Consider the following 20,044-nt stretch of genomic DNA (forward strand, 5'->3'; position numbering starts at 1 on the left):
TACTGAAAGAGGGAGTTTGCTAAAGAAAAGACTTGCTAGACTTGTTTTCAAATTTTATTCTGCTATGACATGTTGTGTTGACATCAATGCCAAAGAGGGAGATTGTTGGATATAATTGTTAATTGAATGTTGTCTTTGATGTTACACAAATTTCATATCAGTCATTAGTTAGCTTCTATCGAGCTCACAAGGCTAGCAAAGGAAAGTTAGCTTCTATCGAGCTCACTCGGTCAGCAAAAGAAAGTTAGCTTCTACCGAGCTCACTCGGTCATCAAAAGAAAGTTAGCTTCTACTAAGCTCATAAGGCTAGCAAAGGAAAGTTAGCTTCTACGGATCTCACTTGGTCAGCAAAGGAAAGTTATCTTCTACCGAGCTCACTCAATCATCGAAGGAAATACGGCGGGAAGTTAACTTCCTCCAAGTTCACTACAACAGCAAAGGAAAGTCAATGCTCACCGAGTTCACTCAGTCTCCAAAGGACTTTTGCAAGATTTTATAGTGTTTACTGAGCTTCACTTGGTTAACACTAGAAAACCATTCTGAAGCAGTGGTTACTGAGCTTGGTCGGCCAACAAAGGATTTTACTATTTTGATATTAAGTTTAATTGCTTCATGTGATCGACTGATGTAATGATTTTTTAGTTATTGGAACCTATATTTAAGCTAACTTGTTAAATCTGAAAGGTATATGTATAGATACTCAAGTTGTGAATCTATGTGTGCATGAATGAGAATATATGGAGAAGGTTGGAATAAGTGAATTGAGCAAATTTTGATAAAGGATTAGATATCCTGGAGGAGCTGCAAAGTTGTATTCAATTAGCAAGGATCCAGTAAAGTAGAATAGAGATCTATACTTAGCAAAAGATAAGTTGCATATCATTCAGGTCAATTCATTGTTTCTTTCTAACCATTGTAGCAATGACTTCAAATCTCTTTACATAGTTGGTTTAACAGCCATTTTGTAAATCCTCTAACAAGGTGACAATTTAGTTGAATTGTGCTAAAGACCTCTAACTAGGCCACTCCTAACAGGGTGATTAAAATCCTCTAACAAGATCACACCTAACAGTGTGTATTGTAACCTTTAACAGGGTTGGCTCCTAATAGGGCTCACTTCAGAAGAGTGAAAATTAGTGACTAGTTACTTGGTGGTTTTTCCCATATTGGGTTTCCACATTAAATCTGGTGTCTCTTGTGTTCATTTAGTTAATCTTTGCATGCATATTAATAACTTTGAATTCTAGATGAACAATAACTAGTTAACTTACTGAGTTAAAGTATTTCTGCACTATTTACCAAGTATCAGCAGTAAATAAGCATTTTAGACATCTAAGGGATTTTTGGACTTATTTATGTAGTAACTGATTCACCCCTTCCCTCTCAGTTACTTCATCTATATTTCCAACAAAGGGCATTGTACCGATTAGAGTTCTGATACTTGTTCTATAAGCCCATAAAGCCAAATTAATCTGAAGGTGCTAGTCCCATCTAGATTTGTTAGCTGTGCGATGCAAGATCTTACGGATCACCTTGTTAGATGCCTCCACTTGACCATTACCTTGGGGGTAATAAATAGAGGACCAATGTTGCATGATTTTGAACTTTTTGCATAACTCCTTAAGGTACTTGTTTTTAAACTATCCTCCATAGTCAATAATAATGAAGGAAGGTACACCATACTTGCATATAATGTAATTCATAAAGAACAAAGCTACATTTTTGCCATTTTCTATAGAGAGAGGGACTACCTTTACCCACTTAGTGAAATAATCTATAGCTCTAATGATGAACTTGTGTACATTTGAAGAAGATGGGTGAATTTGACCCATAGGAACAAAGGTCAATTGTTGGAATGGCCACAACATGATAGATGGAATCAGCTCCTTGGCTAGAGAATGAATCAGATTTCCATGGAGCTAGCATTATGTGTAGGACTTGGCATATTTGATTACCTCTTACTCCATATTTGGCCAATAGTAACCAGCTCTAATAAGTTTATGAGCCTTGTCAAGACATTAGAGTGAGACTTGCAAATGCCCTCGTGTACATCAAGTAATGTGTGTTTGGACTCATCAAGTTCTAGACACCTAAGGAGTGTTATGTCGAGACCTCTCCTAAACAAGTCATCAGCAATAATAACATACTGTAAAGCATTGTGAATAAGATCAATTTTTTTGTTATGGGTTAGATCATCTAGAAGTGTTTTGTCATACAAGTAAGCATATATATGGTGGTAGTGGGATGAATCATGTCTTGCAATAGAACATACCATCTGAGGTTCAAGGGAATTATAGGTAGGGGAGAGTAACATTTCTACTAGGAACTCATGTCAAAGATCATTCTCTAGCATCTATAACATGGAAGCAAGAGTAGCCATGGCATTATCTACTTTGTTGTCCACTCGAGGAATTTGTTGAAAAGTGATATGAGTAAAGTATTCCTTCAAGTCATCCACCATGCATTTATAAGGGATCAATTTATCATCCTTCATCTAGTATACATCATTGACCTAGTTGATGATGAGTTGTGAATCACCAAAGATGTTTAACTCATCTACTCTCTATTCAAATGCAATTTTCATGTCTTAATTAGGGCTTCATATTTTGAAATATTGTTTGTACAAGGAAACAAAATATCATACACATTAGGCAGTGAGTATCTCTATGGTGTTATGGACAAGAGTCTAGCACCGAATCCTTGTTTTATGAAGGAATTGTCAAAGAATATCACCCAAGTTTGTATGTGAGTGTCAAAATTGATTCATTAGGAAAATCAATGTTTAGTGGGAGAAGAATTTGCATCGATGCTTCTGCTAATTGATCAACAATCACTTGTCCCTTGACAACCTATTATTCAACATACTAGATGTAAAACTCACTTAGTATCATGACCCACTTAGCTAACCTTCCTATTAGAGTTGCCTTGCTAAGTAAGTATTTTAGTATTCAATTTTAGCAACCAATCACATAGTATGGGCAGGCATATAGTGTCTCAACTTTTGGGAAGTGAAGATGATTGCTAGGAAAGCCTTTTTAATGATATTATAATTCATTTCATAAGAAATCAATGTGCAACTTAGATAGTAGATAGCTCTTTCTTTGTTATTATTGTCTTCTTGAGCTAGCAGGATACCTAGAGATAACTTTGTTATTGAGATGTATAGAATAACAGGCTTCCTATGAATAAGAGGCATCAAGATTAGAGGATTAGCAAGGTATTGCTTTATCTATGTTAAACTCTGATCGTATTCTTGGCCCCAATTATATTTCACACCCTTATGTAGTGTCTTGGTAAAAGGTTGTGATCTATCTTCCAGTTGTGATATGAATCTATGAAAGGATTGAAGTCTTCCCTATAAGCCTCTCATTTGACTAATATTACAAGGTGAAGGCATGTCCATGATCACAGGAACTTTCTCTGGGTCAACCTCGATTCCTTTTACAGACACAATGTAGCCAAATAGTTTTCCAAATGTTATGCCAAATGCACATTTCTTGGGGTTGAGTCTTAGACTGAATTTCTCCATGAAATCTAGGATAGGTCGCAAATCTTAAAGGTGAGTGTTGCATTTTGTGTTCTTAATCAAAGTATCATCTACATAGTCTTCCATTTTTTATGCATCATGTTGTGAAAAATTGTAGTAACTACCCTTTGATGCATAGCACTAGCATTTTTCAAACCAAATGGCATCATGTTCCAACAAAAAGTTCCCCATGCACAAGTAAAAGTAGTCTTTTCCTGATCTTTTGGTGTAATTTTGATCTGATTATAATTAGAAAATCTATCCATGAGTGAGTACATTTCATATCCTATTGTCATATCAATGTTAGGGAGTGGAAAATCATCCTTCAGACATGCTAAGTTTAGATCTTAGAAATTTGTATGTTAGAAATAGATAATACTGAAAGGGTGGAGGGGGGATGTGAATCAATATTTTCAATCTTTTTTCCCACAACTAGATATCATTAACTTCTTTAACACATGCATAAGAAAGTAACCCAATAATGCTGAATAATATAAATAGCCATGCTTAAAGAGAGTTCATAACACCATATTTTGTTAACTAGGGAAACCCTGGCTAAGGGAAAATTCTGGTGGGGATGAAACCCACTAGATGATTCATTATATAAAAGAATCTAGTTAAGGATATTGACCTTGTTAGGAGTCTATGAAGAATGTATAGTCTCTTGAGTCCCTGATAGGAGACTAGGCCTTGTTAGAAGTCTCAACCCTATTAGGAGTTGGTGGATCACATACAAATGTGTGCAAGAAGAGCCCACTACCCGAACATGCAACTATACAATAAGTTCTTCAAGAGAATAGATATACATACAATATTGGATCACTTTTTGTACTTCACAATTCTTTTGATTGTCAGTTCTTCATATAAAGGTTGATTGCACACATATCAATTTGCATTATATCTCGCATAACATTGCTTCACATCATATATCATAATATCACATTCCATGTTAAATTCACAATTGAAGTTCTTTACTTATATCAAACATATCAATAAATTCTTCCTTAGTCAGCTCACATATCATCCTTAGAGTCAACTCATTCAGATTTAGTAATCAAAACAATTATGCAATTTGTACAAATCAATTTGCTGACATGCTTTGTTCTACACTATGAAGTATCTGCATTAGTATTTCCTCCATAACTTGAACAAGGTTGCTCATATGGACAAGAATACTGGTATCCATCATAAGGATGACATCATGCATCTAAGGTTAACTATGTAAGAGAATATTCCAAAAGAATATTCTACTATCAACAAATTTGGTCACGTTGTTGTAACATTGTCCATTACTTAGACAATTTTCCTTCATAAATAATCATGACTAAATTGCAAAACAAATGTTGCCATAAATGACAACCACATATCTCACCTTATTTGATTGATTGGTCGTATTTCCAACAATCTCCCCCTTTTGCATTGATGACAACATTTTGGGAAAATTAGCTAAGTCTCAAACATGTTGTCATACCAATTAAAGTAAATAACCATCACACGGTAAAAAAATTGCATTCATGTTTTGAAAAAAAAAGATTACATCCCTTATAACTCTGATTACAAAGCTTGCTTAAATTAATTACATCTCTTATGAATTAGATTACAAAGCTTGCTTAAAGAAAAGCTTACTACTATACTTCAAAATACAATTATATAACTTATAATTACAATTTTCCTTATTTCTCCCCCTTTGACATCAATGACAAAGTTGTCAACAAAAAGAAAGTCTTGTCAAAATTTGAAAGCTACATCAAAACTTGGAAAAACAATCACTAAAGTTAGTCTTCAACTGCGCAAGGTGTTTCTTCCAACTATCTTTTAGTGCATTAGATACACTGATTAGCACACATAGAGCATGTGTGGCTAACTTTTTTGCATTCAAATCTATAGCCACGAACTTGTAATATGAGGTCTTGGCTCTTAAAAATTCCTTCAACTAATTTTGTAACAATGTAATCTATGGGGATAAATGGTCCCTCAAAAGAGTAAATCTTTTTAGAGCTTCTGATTTTCTTCTTGTGTATCCCAAATGCTATCATGAATTGCTTGCATTGTATGCTCAAAGGTTTCTAATTTTTTATTCTATTTTAGAAAGTTATCAGTGAGCGTCTGAAGCTTAGTTACCTTCTCTTTGACTTGCTCATCAAAACTATGAAGGTGAAGATATGCCATGTTACACTTAGCATATATCTACTTCCCTTCCTCCATACTCTACCTCAATGCCTTAATGCATTCATTTAGAGTTTCTATATCATTTCTTATATTTGTACACATGGTATTAAGAAGTTTACCATCATGCTCATTCTGGGCTTGAATTGTAGCCACATTGGTAAGTGTTGTAAACTCATTATCAAAGGTTTTGCACAAAATTGTTGCTCTCTGTTGGATGTCTGCAGGTGTATCAATAGAACTTACTGTCTTCTCCAATCTACCCAAAACTAAAGTTAAAGTCTTCTCAATAGACTTGACTAATTTCTTCTTTTCAAGGAGTTTTCTTAAAGAAGATATAAGGTTTTCTGTCTCATCCTCTTCATCTAACTGTACCACTATTGTAGTGACTATTGTTTCTTGTGTAGGTGGTGTAGAAGGTTTTAGTACTATTTTTGCTAAAGTTTCACTTGAAGTAGCTACTTTAGTGCTAGATTCAAATTTCTTTGTAGAAGATACATCTTCTTCCTTTTTCTCTTGTTCATTTTCCTTATTAGATGGGTTGTTGTAATTAACAATATTGTCAATAATGTCGGGGCCAAAATCTTTAAATGGGTCTTCAGTTCTATCCACTATGACATTGGTATTATCTACTTGCATAGATTCACTGCCAATGGTAATGTGTGGTGAATAACTTGGTTTCTCAGGACTATGAGGTGGACTGATTGTTACCACAGTAGCACTTGTTTCCTCTACCTACCTACTCTTCTTAATCTCCTTAGGCATAGGACTTGCCTTCTCTAACTACACACTCTCCTTAGTCTTCTTAGGCATAGTGGATATGGCCCTTTTAGTTTCCTCATTCACTTCTTCATAATTTCTTCCCATAAGAAGAATAGATCTCTTCTTATTTCTCAATAGTGGAGCTATTCCTTTCAGAATTTCCTTTATCTCTTCCTCATTATTTACTATACATAAATTTTTCACCATATTTATCCTTATTTTCTTATCTTCCTTAATTAATCTACTTTTCCTATTTCTTAGTCTATTGTACAAATCTTTAGGTATTTGACCTCTTATGATATCAAACCTTTTATCTTTTAGGATCATATTTCTAACTACAACATTCTCTAGTTGTCTTCTATCCATATTATTATACAAGTCATAATACTTATTCAATTGCACAAAATTATTGTCATTAATAATTTGCATGTTGATATTTTCTACCTTTGGTTTCCATGCTTTTCTTCTTGTTGAAGTCTTCACTTCCTAATTTTTTGGTTCTACTAGTTTGTCACCAATTTTTTCTTTAGATTCAGAGGAAAAAATTTGCAAGGTTCTCCTCTTACTAGGTCCACTTGTAGTCTTCTTGACACTCTTCTTAGGTTTGGTTTTCTCAAGCCTTGTGGACTTCCTAGGTGTGGATGCTTCCTCTATTTTCTTTGGATTCCTTAGAGGTTGCTGCTATGCAATTGTTGCATATGGCACTGTGGGTGCTTGCACACTTGTATATGCAATTGTGACCTCTTCAGTAGGTCCAGCCACTATAATAGGTTTAGGGGTCAATAGTTTAGATTAACCACTGGCCTTCATTTCCAAGGCTATCCTTTTCACCTCTTCAAATTCATTTCTTGACATTCCTGATTCCTTTAAGATAGAATCAATTACTTTTTCTAACTTCTTCTTAGAGTCCATAACTATTTGATTTGTTTTGAATTCTCTTATCTTTTTAGTATATAGCCCCCATCTAGGGCATTTGGAATTTGTAAGAATTTGGTATAGCTCTGATACCATGTAAGAATTTTTCTTAGGGAAAAATCACCCAAGATCAAAGAACTCAAGCACAAGCACAACAATAGACCAAAAGAGTATGAACACAATAACAATATGATACTCAATTTCATATGAAGGTACACTAGGAGTACCTATATGTAAAGGCCTCTAGAATGCTTCTAAAATGCCTAGAAATCAACATACTGATATGTCTTACAACCAAGCACATGTCCACTAGTAGTGGATTATCCTCCATTAAGCATAGGATTAAGTGTGATGATGAGAGGATAAGCTTACAAAGGTGTAGCATGCAAAATTATGTTGTAGACACCATGTGCTAAAATAGGAGTGTGAATAATTATGTTGTCTACATGACAACTTAGTTAATTATGCAAACTCTAGTTTTGTAGGCACCATGTGTTGAATTAGAGTTGCTTACTCTAGTGTTGCCAACATTTCAACTCATGAGAGTATGCAAAATCCTAAGTGTCTCACCTAAGAAATAATAAAATAATGCATTGATATAAGTAAACTTAAGTAAGTGTAAATAGATAATATATATTTACACCAATAGAATTAACTTCAAATCATAGAATTATCTATGCACATCCTTTAATCAGTTCATCACTTATTTCATAACCCATAGGTTCAATGAACTTTACTCAAGGGACTACTACCTCCATGCATGTGTAATCTATTTCTACCATAAAACATAGTTCATCCTTATATTTTTCCACTAGAATAGGAGGTATCCTATACCTTTGCTTCATTTCAGCTTGGAATAATTTCATCATCCTATCAATATCATTATCTCTAACTATTTCTAATTTAGTTCTATAGGCAGGAGTAATAGTCTGCATTGTGCACTCACTTCCATCTCAATTTGAGAAACCAGGAAACTTCTTTATTACATAGAAGAATATATGATTCAATTTGGATTCAAACCTAAAGATTGTGTTCCTAGATTTCTTGACTTTTGATATGTTATCCAACAACTGTGTTCAGATAATATCAAATTGATTAACCTTTTCTCCCTTTATTGCCATCACATAGGCTGCATGAAGAAATCCTACAAGGACTAAATCTATCCTAGATCCATGGTTGAGCTTATATCCCAAAATTTTACTGACAAGTCTTACTCCACCATCTTGAATAGAGTTGATCTTCATATTTCTACCATCAAAACTTGTGTTGAGATTTGTTTCAACTGACTTACGCACATTCTTTATGTTCATTGGATTGCATCCTTTATTACTCAAACTTGTGACCTTGTGAATTAGTTCATTATCAATGCATATGATAGAATATTCCAACCATAGAAGGTCATCATGAACTTTCCTTAGAATGATTCTTGTCCATTCGTGGTTATCAAAGTCTATATAGAATATATGTTTAACTAGGTTAAGTTGTTCTAGGCATGCATATTCTAATTTCAATGACAAATCATTGTTGCACATTTTCTCCAATTCCTTATGAATCTCAATATCTCATATGATTTCTATTTTATAGTGAATATAACCTCTTATGTCCTCGACATGAAGAACATTTTATGGTACTTACAAAAATACTCCAATGGGGTCATCAAGTAGAGAAATAAATTGGCATTTCTTGAAGTTATATCTAGGTCTATTACTGACATTAAACACTTATTGTCTTTCCATTTTTGAAATATGCTCAACAAGTTTGAAAAATACCTTAATTTTTCATTTTAGGGTTTTTAGCGATCTCACTTATCTCCAAACTTCTTCAACACTTCAAATCCCTCTTCAATCTTACACTTAAGATTTTGCACGAGAAAATGATATTCATAAGTCAATTTGTATCCTTTAAATATTTTGCAATCTATACTTTGCATTAAATGTGTATCTGCCACTAGTCCAAAATATTGTCTCTGTATAACAGAGAGGTTATTCATCTTATATATCCTTATATTGATCATATTTAGCAATGTGCACTTTACTGTAGACTCCTCTTAATGTCTAGTATATACTATTAATTGCACAACTTGTGATATTCTTTCTAACATTCGTTATGATTAATTGACACACTATTTTACTAAGAGTGTTTAATGTAGGTAAGATGGGTCATAGACAATAAGTGACTTTACTATCTTGTCAGGTATTATCATGAGCTTCTTCCTAAACTATATGAGAACTTCTAGCTTCTCTTGCTTTTACAAATATTTCCTTAACTTCTTCTATCACCTCCTTCATTTCTTCCTTTAGACTATGATCATTTCTTTTGTTGTTCATTCTGTAATTGTGATTCATGTTAAGGTTTCTTCTATCCATTCTACAAACCTTTGTTGTGTGGCCAAAGTTATTCCATAATTGGCATATAGGTACATTCCTTATTTGTTCATTATTTTGGTTGTTATGTGCTCTACAATTGCTTGCTATGTGTCCAAGATTGTTGCATCTGTAACAACAATTTGTCTTCATTCTCCACTTTCATTGCTATGAGATCTTCTTCTCTTGCCTATACAGTTAGTGTTCCTAAATATTCTACTATATACATTATCATTATAAAATTTAGGTTTCTTACAATCTACTACATAATGTCCATATCCATGACAATTATGACAATAAAAATTTGAAATAGGTTTAAAAGACTTACCTTTGCAATCGTCTCTAGCATGTTCAAGTTCATTACACTAGGCATGAGATTCCTTTCTTCTATTATCCTCATCTTGATCAAATTCTCAGAGTGAGCAACATCCTCCTTGTCTTTAGATGTATCATCTATTTTTCTTATGCTTAGATCCTTTTTGACTTTAGGAGTATCAAGTTATTTTCTCTCAATAGATTTCTTGGTGGATTGTCCAAGGAAGAATCCAACTTGAGTCTTGTCATAACTAGGTCTTTGTACAAATATTTGTTCTTCAATATTTTCACTGTCGGTATATAATTTATCAAGTTTTTATTTGGTTTTCACCAACTCACCTTTCACAATAGTGTTTTATTTCTCTAATTCTGCATACTCTAACTTGATAGATTCCAATTCTGATGTTACCTTGCTTAACTGTGATCTTAGATCTACATTTTTAGCTTTTATTTTAGAGTCATTCTTTCCTCCATTTTTCTTAAGACTTAGCTTAAGTTCAACTATTTTTAACTCATGTTTCAAGATCTCATTTTCTTTCTTTAGATCATCAATATCATGATCACCGATTTTCTCATTAGGTCCTTTTTACTTTAAGTCATCTATCTTGTCCTTTAGTTCACCAATGTAAGATTTTGTATTTGTATATCTATCTTTTAGACCATCTCTTTTATCAGTAAGGAGATCAATTTGTTCTTCGAGATTCTTCTTCAACTATTCCATATCCGTAGAGATCTTATTCAAGTTGTTAAGCCTTTTTTGAATAAGTAAGCTTTGATACCAATTGTTAGAAATAGATAATACTGGGGAGGGTGGGGGGGGGGGGGGGTGTGAATCAGTATTTTCAATCTTTTTTCCCATAACTAGATATTACTAACTACTTTAACACATGCATAAGAAGATAAAACAATAATGCTAAACAATATAAACAACCATGCACAAAGAGAGTTCATAACACCATATTTTGTTAACTAGGGAAAACTTGGCTGAGGGAAAACCTCGGTGGGGATGAAACCAACTAGATGATTCACTATATAAAAGAATCTGGTTAAGGATATTGACCTTGTTAGGAGTCTATGAAGGATGTATAGTGTCTTGAGTCCCTGTTAGGAGACTAGGCCTTGTTAGAAGCCTCAACCCTATTAGGAGTTGTTGGATCACATACAAATGTGTGCAAGAAGAGTCCACTACCCTAACATGCAACTATATAATAAGTTCTTCAAGAGAATAGATATACATACAATATTGGATCACTTGTTGTATTTTGTAATTCTTATTATTATTAGTTCTTCATATAAAGACCAACTATACACATATCAATTTGTATCATATCTCACATAACATTGCTTCTTGCATTCCATATTAACTTCACAATTGAAGTTATTTACTTATACCAAACATATCAATAAATTCTTTCTTAGTCGGCTCACATATCATCCTTAGACTTGGCTCATCAAGATTTAGTAATCAAAACAATTCTGCAAGTTGTACAAGTCAATTTGCTGACATGCTCTGTTCTGTATTGTAAGGTATCTACATCAACATTTCCTCCATAACTTGAACAAGTTCTCTCATACAGATATGCACATTGGTATGCATCATCAGGATGATATCATGCATCTAGGGTTAACCATGCAAGATAATATTCCAAGGGAATATTTTACTATCAACAAATCTTCTCATGTTGTTGTAACATTGTGCAATACTTAGACAATTTTCCTTCACAAATAATCATGACTAAACTGCAAAACAAATGTTACCATAAATGAAAACCACATATATCACCTTATTTGATTGATTGGTCATATTTCCAACACTATATAAACTCTAATAGATTTATCATGCTTGGAAATAGGAATAATGTTTGATATCCATTTAGTGTAATCAATAGCACGGGTAAAACCAACTTTCAAAAGTTTTTCCAATTTAGCTTTGACTAGTAATGCAACATGAGGATGCCTTATCCTAAGGTTTTGTTTGACTGGTTTAACTCTTGGCGCAATAGACAAGTGATGCATTATGAGATTGGGATCTAATCCTAGCATGTCTGAGTACGCCCATGTAAATTTTATCTTTTTCTCTTAGAAGAAGGTGATGAATTCCTCTTTTTCTTCTGGAGGTAGTGACTGTGCAAGATGTATCATGTGAGGTTGCTCCTCTATTCCCAAGTTTATTGACTATGTTGGTTCTATCAACATTGATGATCTTTCTTGAAAATGACTAGGAAGTGCATCAAATATCTCATCTATAGGTACCTTAGAGAGGTTTTCACTTTTGGATACGTCTTTTATTTTTACTATTTTAGGTTTTGACACTACAACAATGTTTTTTTCACCATCAAACCTTTTATTTATTTTCTTTTTGATTGTATGACTAAGATATTTGATGTTTGCTTCAATCATGTTGATACTTTGTTCACTGGTGGAAGACATTATAGGTTCAACATCATTTAAGTAATAGGCAAGAGCATAGTCATTTTGGAATGTAGGGACTTCACCAGATGTATTGAAATTCCAATATATGAGCTCGAGATAGGTGAGTGAAAGAGATGTGGTGAGTTCAATAGCATTCACGGTGTAATCATCAAATGCATGGACAAGAAAATCAAGGCCTAGAGTGAATTCAACCATAGGTGTGTTCAAATACATTTGAGTTCTACCATAATTAATTGAAGACTCAATGACACTAGTTGGATTAGACTCATCCAACCTAATCCTAGATGATTCAACTACTTCGAGGAGATTTTCATAAACATGAACTTGATCTATGTCTTTGTCTTTAGTTGCTTCTTAGAGAGAGTCAAATTCATATTCTTGAGAATCTATGCTACATGGCGTCAGATTGTAGAGTTCCCCAAAAATGATATGGCCAAACTCTCCTTCATCATCTAGATTTTTACAAAGGCATTCAATGTGTAAAGCATGACTACACTCTCCTTGTTCTTGTTGGGTATGATGTAAATTAGTAGTACCATTAGAAGAAACACTATCACCATCCAATGTCCATGGTGCTAACACATGGTACAAAAGCATCTAGTTCTATGAAGAATTTAGCAAGATCATCAAGAATTGGATAAGGATTGGAATCCTCATCATTAGAATTATCTTCATGGTCGTCAAACTTAGCTTATGACTCATTTTTAGATGAATTCTCAAGTTCTGGTATAAATTTGTTAATCCCTAGATGGAAGGGAGTCTTCTTGAAGCCTAGACTAGATGTATCTTGATTCCATCTAGCTATCACTTTGATAAGATCAATCAGAACATTTTTATCGCATCCAATAGGACTAGTTCCCTTGTAGCCAAAGCACTTCCTGAGTTTAAGACCTACAACATACTTTTCAGGAGTAATTTCATGAGACTATTCTGTGAGGTCAACTGGAGTTTCCTCTTTGTAAATCCATGCAACAATGGCTTTGTTTTCAATTTCCTCCTCAAGAGGGACAATAGCTTTGACAAAGGTACCATTGCACTTAGTTTGAGGTGTCAACACAAAATTTCTCTTCACTTCAGATGGTCTCCCATAATGACAGGGAGGTGCAAGAAGAGATGTCAAAGACAAAACTAGATCTATGTGATATTGACCCATTCTAGTTTCTTTCAGCTTGAGTGACTGCTTGATTTGCTTCAGCTTGTTATCATGATGGTCTATATATTCCCTTTTAGTAGGTACAAAGTTTTTAGTATATTTCAACATGTTATAGGTATAACTAGTACTTGTATGTATAGTGACTTCAGAGCCATGAAATGGGAATTTTATGCACTGATGGTAGGTGGAAGGCACAACTTGCATCTCATGTATCATGGTCTTCCTAGTATAATATTGTAAGCCAACAAAATGTCAAGGAATTGACAAGTGACATCCCTTTCTATAAGACTACTGTAGAGAGGCAACACAATAAGACCCAAGGATTTATGCTCAACTTTGTCATATGCTTTGATAGTTATCTTGTGATAGGGATCAATGGACTCTTCAGAATAGTCAAATTTTTTGAGAAAAGTAGTAGAGACAATGTTTAAACTAGATCCATTATTAATGAGCACAGAACGAGCATGTTTATAGTGTATCATGACCTCAATGTGCAGAGGTTGATTATGTGGATGACTCAATGAATTTTCATCCTCTTCAGAGAAGGACATATAGTAAGGTGATTTCAGATAACCTACCATAGATTGGGACCTCTCAAGATCAAGATCTTGAGGGAAGTTTTCCTCAGTGAGGGTTTTGTCAAGAATCTTCCTATGAGAAGGCAATATTTTGAGCGGTTCAAAGATCATGATTTGAGAATTTATTTTCTATAATTGATCGAGGATACTATAGCTAGTAGCCACTTAAGTTGTTGCAAGATTGGTTCTTTTTCCAGATGAACCAACAAGAGGTTTATCTTTGTGTTGTTCTAGCTTAGGAGTAGAAGGTGCAGGGCCTTTGAGTACCAAATTAGCATAGGAATGTGTAACAACATTAGCATAAGATTGTGATGATCTATTGTCAGATGTATTGGAAGTAGGGTCCCTTAAGACACATGGTGTCTTAGGTTTAGTTTTGTCTTATTTTCCCTTGATGGTGATAACATCACAATACTCAACATCCACTAGTTCAACCATGTAGACTATCTCATCATCATCATTAGAGTATGTATAGTTGATCTTGTTATGACATTTCTGCTTTGAATTTTCTCCCTTTTCATAATGTGGGAATGACTCTTTGAAAGCCTTGTGATCTGAGTTCTTGTTATGTCTATCCACAACAATGTCACCATCATCAATTAGGTCTTGGAATTTGTGATGCAAGTTGATGGAATTGTTGGTTTTATGACCTTTGTTTTGGTGATATTTGCAAAATGTGGTTTCATTCCACCATGGTGGTTACTATTGTGGATCATAAGGACGAGAGTTATCCAATGGAGAAATGAGCTTGTTTTGTAGCAAGGTCTTATAGAACACATTCAAAGGTTCACCAAGAGGTGTATATTCTCATTTTGGGCATGTGACCCAAGATGAGTTCTTCAGTTTGTTTCCAAACATCTTGTTTTCAAAGGGAGGTTTCTCAACATTCTTGGATTCTTTGAGATTGTCTGTAAGATTGAAAGTTGCCTTATCAGGTTTAGGAGTAATGTTGTCAACAACTCTATCATGCACAACCTCTTAGTTTTTGTTCACATACTTGGATTTTTCCTTATTAGAGGTTGACCCTTGTTTAGTATCCTTCTAAAGGGTGAGTTTCCCCTTTTTGACCATGAATTCCTCAATTTAGATAGCTTGCATGGCCATGTCTTCAAAGGTGCATAGAGTTTGAAGTTGAACTCTATACCCAAAATTAGGTAGGAGATTATTAGTGAAGATATCAAGCTTATCATTTTAGGGATTTTGCATGAGTACTTGGTGTAAAGTTGTCTCCATCTCTAAAGGAATGTGAGGAAAGGTTCCCAAATTTATATTTAAAGTTGCACAAGTCTCGTATGTTAACTGGGTGTTGTATGTTATGGGAGTATTGTTGGACAAACAAGTTAGCAATCTCATCGAATGTTTTGATACTAGTAGGCAAGCATGAAAACCACTCCATAGCCTAACCATCTAGAATTATTTATAATAGATGCATGAGATATGTCTAATTATGCATAAACTCCATAGATGAGGCACTAAATTCTTGCAAATGATCTTGGGGATCAATAGTTCCAAAGTATTTATTGTTCTTAGGTAACTCAACTCCTCTTGGAAAAGGAGGCATGTATATACTCTTGTAAAAAGGAAATGGACAAAGAGCATCTAAGGTGTATGTTTTTTTAGGTTTTTCTTTATCATGCATCATTTTGGCTAATTGTTCTTGTATGATCTTTAGTCATTTTTGCAACTTAGATGTTTTAGTTTCCTCTTTAGGTGTAATGATAGTTTCAACATTAAAGTGATGAGATAGCTTGGCTCTTGCTTGAGAAAGTTTGAGAAAGTATTTCTCTTTCTCTTCATTAAGAAACATTTCCATGAATTTTTGGAAGTTTTTGTCCTTAAAACATTTTCCTTTGATGATCCTATTGTCTACTATGTTCTGTGTGTTTGGGTTCTTGATCAGCCATTTTAGGAATGTGATAAGTTTCAGTGTATGTTGGTTGAATAGGTTGTCTGAATAAGAATTCACTTGTGTTGTTTGGAGATGTATGACCTTTGCTAGTTTTAGGATCCTCTTCATACAAGGGGTTCCTATTTTTTTGTAAGTTTATGGAAAACGTTCTCTAAACATGAGGTGATCTGACAAGAAAAGAAGATTGTGAAGACTCCTCGCTAGATGAACTAGAGAAAGAGCATGTATAAATAAGAAATAACCTCTGCTACATTTACAACCCCTAGCTCTCCCTTGTCAAAGTCTAAGGTGATTAAACATGTTTTTTCTTCTTGTTTCCATAGTCATAAACAAGGACAAAAAGCAAAAGCCTAGACAAGGACCACAGTAGAACACAGTCTCAAAAAAAACAAGATAAGAGTGCTATATACAAGGTACGAGTCATTTGAGTAATGGATAGAACAACCAAAAATTATGACTATCATGACACAAAGTATGAAAAACATGAGATGACAAGAACAAGATAGACATGTAATGAGACTAGTTTGGATGTAGGTCACAAGTTGTCAACTAAGAAAGAAGCCATTGTTTGACGTTGTTTGTAGATAAAGAAGTGGTAAAATATTGTAGATACAGATTAGACTTCGATAGAAAAAATCTTTGATAGAACAATTTGATAGTTTTCAAGACAAGATCCCACATGCGAATCTTCAGAGAACTATGTGAGGAAACACAAAGAACTAGGCAAATATTTAAAACAACAAATTTTAGATAGTTTTCTCATGCAAGGACTTGTACAAAGACATGTAAGTATGTGCTAGATTAACAAGAAGATGGGATTTTGGTACAAAAGACAATGTTTCTGCAAGATCTCAAATGAAGATTCACAGGGAGTTGCATTAGAACTTGGATAGAGCTGCACGAGGAAGTGCTGACAAGGTATTTTCTTACACAAAATTTCATGGAATTGGGCACAAGAATCTAGATAGACTAAAAAATTTGATTGTATTTGAAGAGATTTTGCAAGTTTTAGATAGTTAGGGAGAGATGGTTGGTTGTGTTTATAGATTTCAAATAGGTAGCAAGATAAGTTTTCAAGTTTTGGACTGCATTGTGTTTTTCAAAAAGACAGCTATTTTTAGATAGACATGGGAAGCAACTAGTAGTTGCAAGCAATCTAACCAAGGACAAAGAAACTCACATGGATGGGGGTGTAATGCCCCGACAATAGATCCAAAAGAATTAACCTAAATTTTTACTAAGTTTTCCAACCAATTTTTTTTATCATGAAAGATAAGCCATTCATATCAAACACATAGTTGCTAAAGCAATAACGTACAATCAACTATAAGCATACATAACATGTTACATTCCTTAAGTGATCTTGAGAAATTGAGTCACATTTAATCTAATTAATACTAAGTCTAAAAACTACCACATCGACATGAAAGAATAGTTAAAGGTCCACAGTCCATAATATACATTTTTTATGAATGCCTCTTGGCAATTAAATTTAGAATGCTCAATATTCTATTGTACATGTAACAAGTTATGAAAGGATTAAAAGAATATACATATATAAACATAAAGATACATCATCCTCATAAAATCCATGATACAAGTGCAATAAAGTAAATGAAACCATTAACATACATGATACATCCATCCATCAATAAAGATATAACAACCATCGTAAAAGATATCCATCCATCATAAAACACAACTAACTAAGTGTGTGGTTCCTCCCAACCGTCATGGGCCCTAGCCATCCCTTCACGCATAACATCCCAAGTCACTAAAGAGATCATCAATATTATAGTCATAGGAATGTCACTCCTAAAATAAGCTACTACATGTGCATAAAGAAATCTAACATGCATGAATAAAACATAAGATGATCCTAAAAAGTAGATAACATCCTCTATCACATGCTAATAATCAATATGAGGATATGTGTTAATAAATAACATCCATCCTAATTATCCAAGAATATAATGAAGGTAAATGCCAACAAATAATTCTCAAGCCATGACAACTACAGATGGATCTCAAATGGTAAGAGTGAAAAAGCACTACCACCCGACCGCGTGGAACCTAAATGGCCCACTCCCACTGTGCTGAGGAGATAGTCTCAAGTCCCAAACAAGATATCAAATCACATAACACAAGATAAAAAATCACATAACACAAGTACTCTCTAAGTTCGAGAATCCTAAATGTACACTAACTCAAAGGTTCGATCACACAAATCAACATCTAGACCTAGAGGCACAACAATGACATGTAGGAAACCTACTATGTAAGTGGGAAAATGTCATTACACAAATCATACTAGAGTTACCCTGGTAGTCTCTCAATAGACCTTAGTCCCCTAGTGATCCATATGTGGCCACTAGTATCCTCTCGTACTAATGAGACATACTACAAAATGCAAGGTCGCAACCAAGCATTCTCTCTACTCCCATCCTAGTATGTACTAGCACTCGAGGCATGGGTGAGAACATACAATTATCTTATTAGGTTCATTTTAATCTCCATTTAGTATAAATGTTTTCACTTATCAAATAACTTACAATGAGTTACCCTGGCAGCCACTTAGGGCCCCGACTCCCATTGCAAGCCACTTCCCGACACTATGAGCAGATAACCTACCCTAGGCTAATGAAATCACAAATCACAAATCAAAAAATCACCTTAGTCCTATACAAGTGACTGGATAGCATCATAAAGATAATCAAAATAATCACTTCAGTTCTCCATGAGCAACTAAAAAGCATCCAATGATAATCATAATATCCATCGGTTCTCAACGAGCAACCGAAAAGTATCTCAAAGTAATACCAATCGAAGATTCCAAAATGGTCAAGTCAAAACATGTCACAACATGACATCATCAAGATCAAAACAAACACTTTAGTCCCATCAAGGTGACTAGAAAGTAACCCAAGTATAACTAATCGATGACTCAAAAATGGTTAAGTCAAGTATCTCAAATACATACACCTTAGCTTCACACAAGAAGACTGGAAAGCAATAACAATTAGTAAATACAAATATCTCATAGAGCATACCATCACATTACCATGGTTGGTTTTTAAAAAGATTGAGATCAACTACATTGATGCAGAGACCTAGGTGGACTTTCAATTACTCATATCAAGAGGGACTTCCATAGAGTTCACATACCACAAATATAGCACCTTCTTAGGATCACTCTCCTTGATCCAAGCCATCTCCAAACCTTATTAGAGTGCACATATAACTTCTTGTGCCATGATAGGCTCTACATCTGAGAAATCATTCCCAATGTCCCTCAATCCATCCAATGGATTCATCCAAGCAATTTGTTCAACAACTATCAAATGCCCACAATGCCTCAATAGGCTCCAAACTTGACTTCAACTTAAATAGGTGTTTCCTCCACCTTCAAATCCTTCAAAAAACTTCAACTAATAGGTTCCCAAGGTTCCCAAACCCTCAACTCATCATCTGATACAAAAACTCACTTCTAGCCCTTCACTAGGCCTATTTCCCAATTAGCCCTGCCTATTTAGTTTTCCAAAGTTTTCTTCCACTTTTCCCAAAACACTCATAAATATAAAAGCATATCTAGATACCCTTTTCTGAGTTACACAACATTTCTCAAAATTTTATGCTACTCCTTTCGACCATATACCCAAACCATTACTACTGCTCCACAATTAGCCTTCCTATTAGCCCTCCATTTACAAAGCATCTACTAATAGATCACATCCCCAAACCTTCTAACCCAAAACAAAGTTGTCGCATCATCCAAAATAAAGGATTTTCACATTTATAGGAGATTCCACCAAGTTTCACTTGCCCAATCATCAAACCCTCCTTCCTAGGTGCCTAAGCCTAGGGTTTTCTCAAACTCACCTTTCCAAATGTTTCTAGATCCTTAAAATGGATATAACACCTTCA

Source organism: Cupressus sempervirens, chromosome 5 (genome assembly GCF_028749045.1).
Source record: "Cupressus sempervirens isolate cs-2001-9-10 chromosome 5, ASM2874904v1, whole genome shotgun sequence".
Lineage (NCBI taxonomy): Eukaryota > Viridiplantae > Streptophyta > Pinopsida > Cupressales > Cupressaceae > Cupressus > Cupressus sempervirens.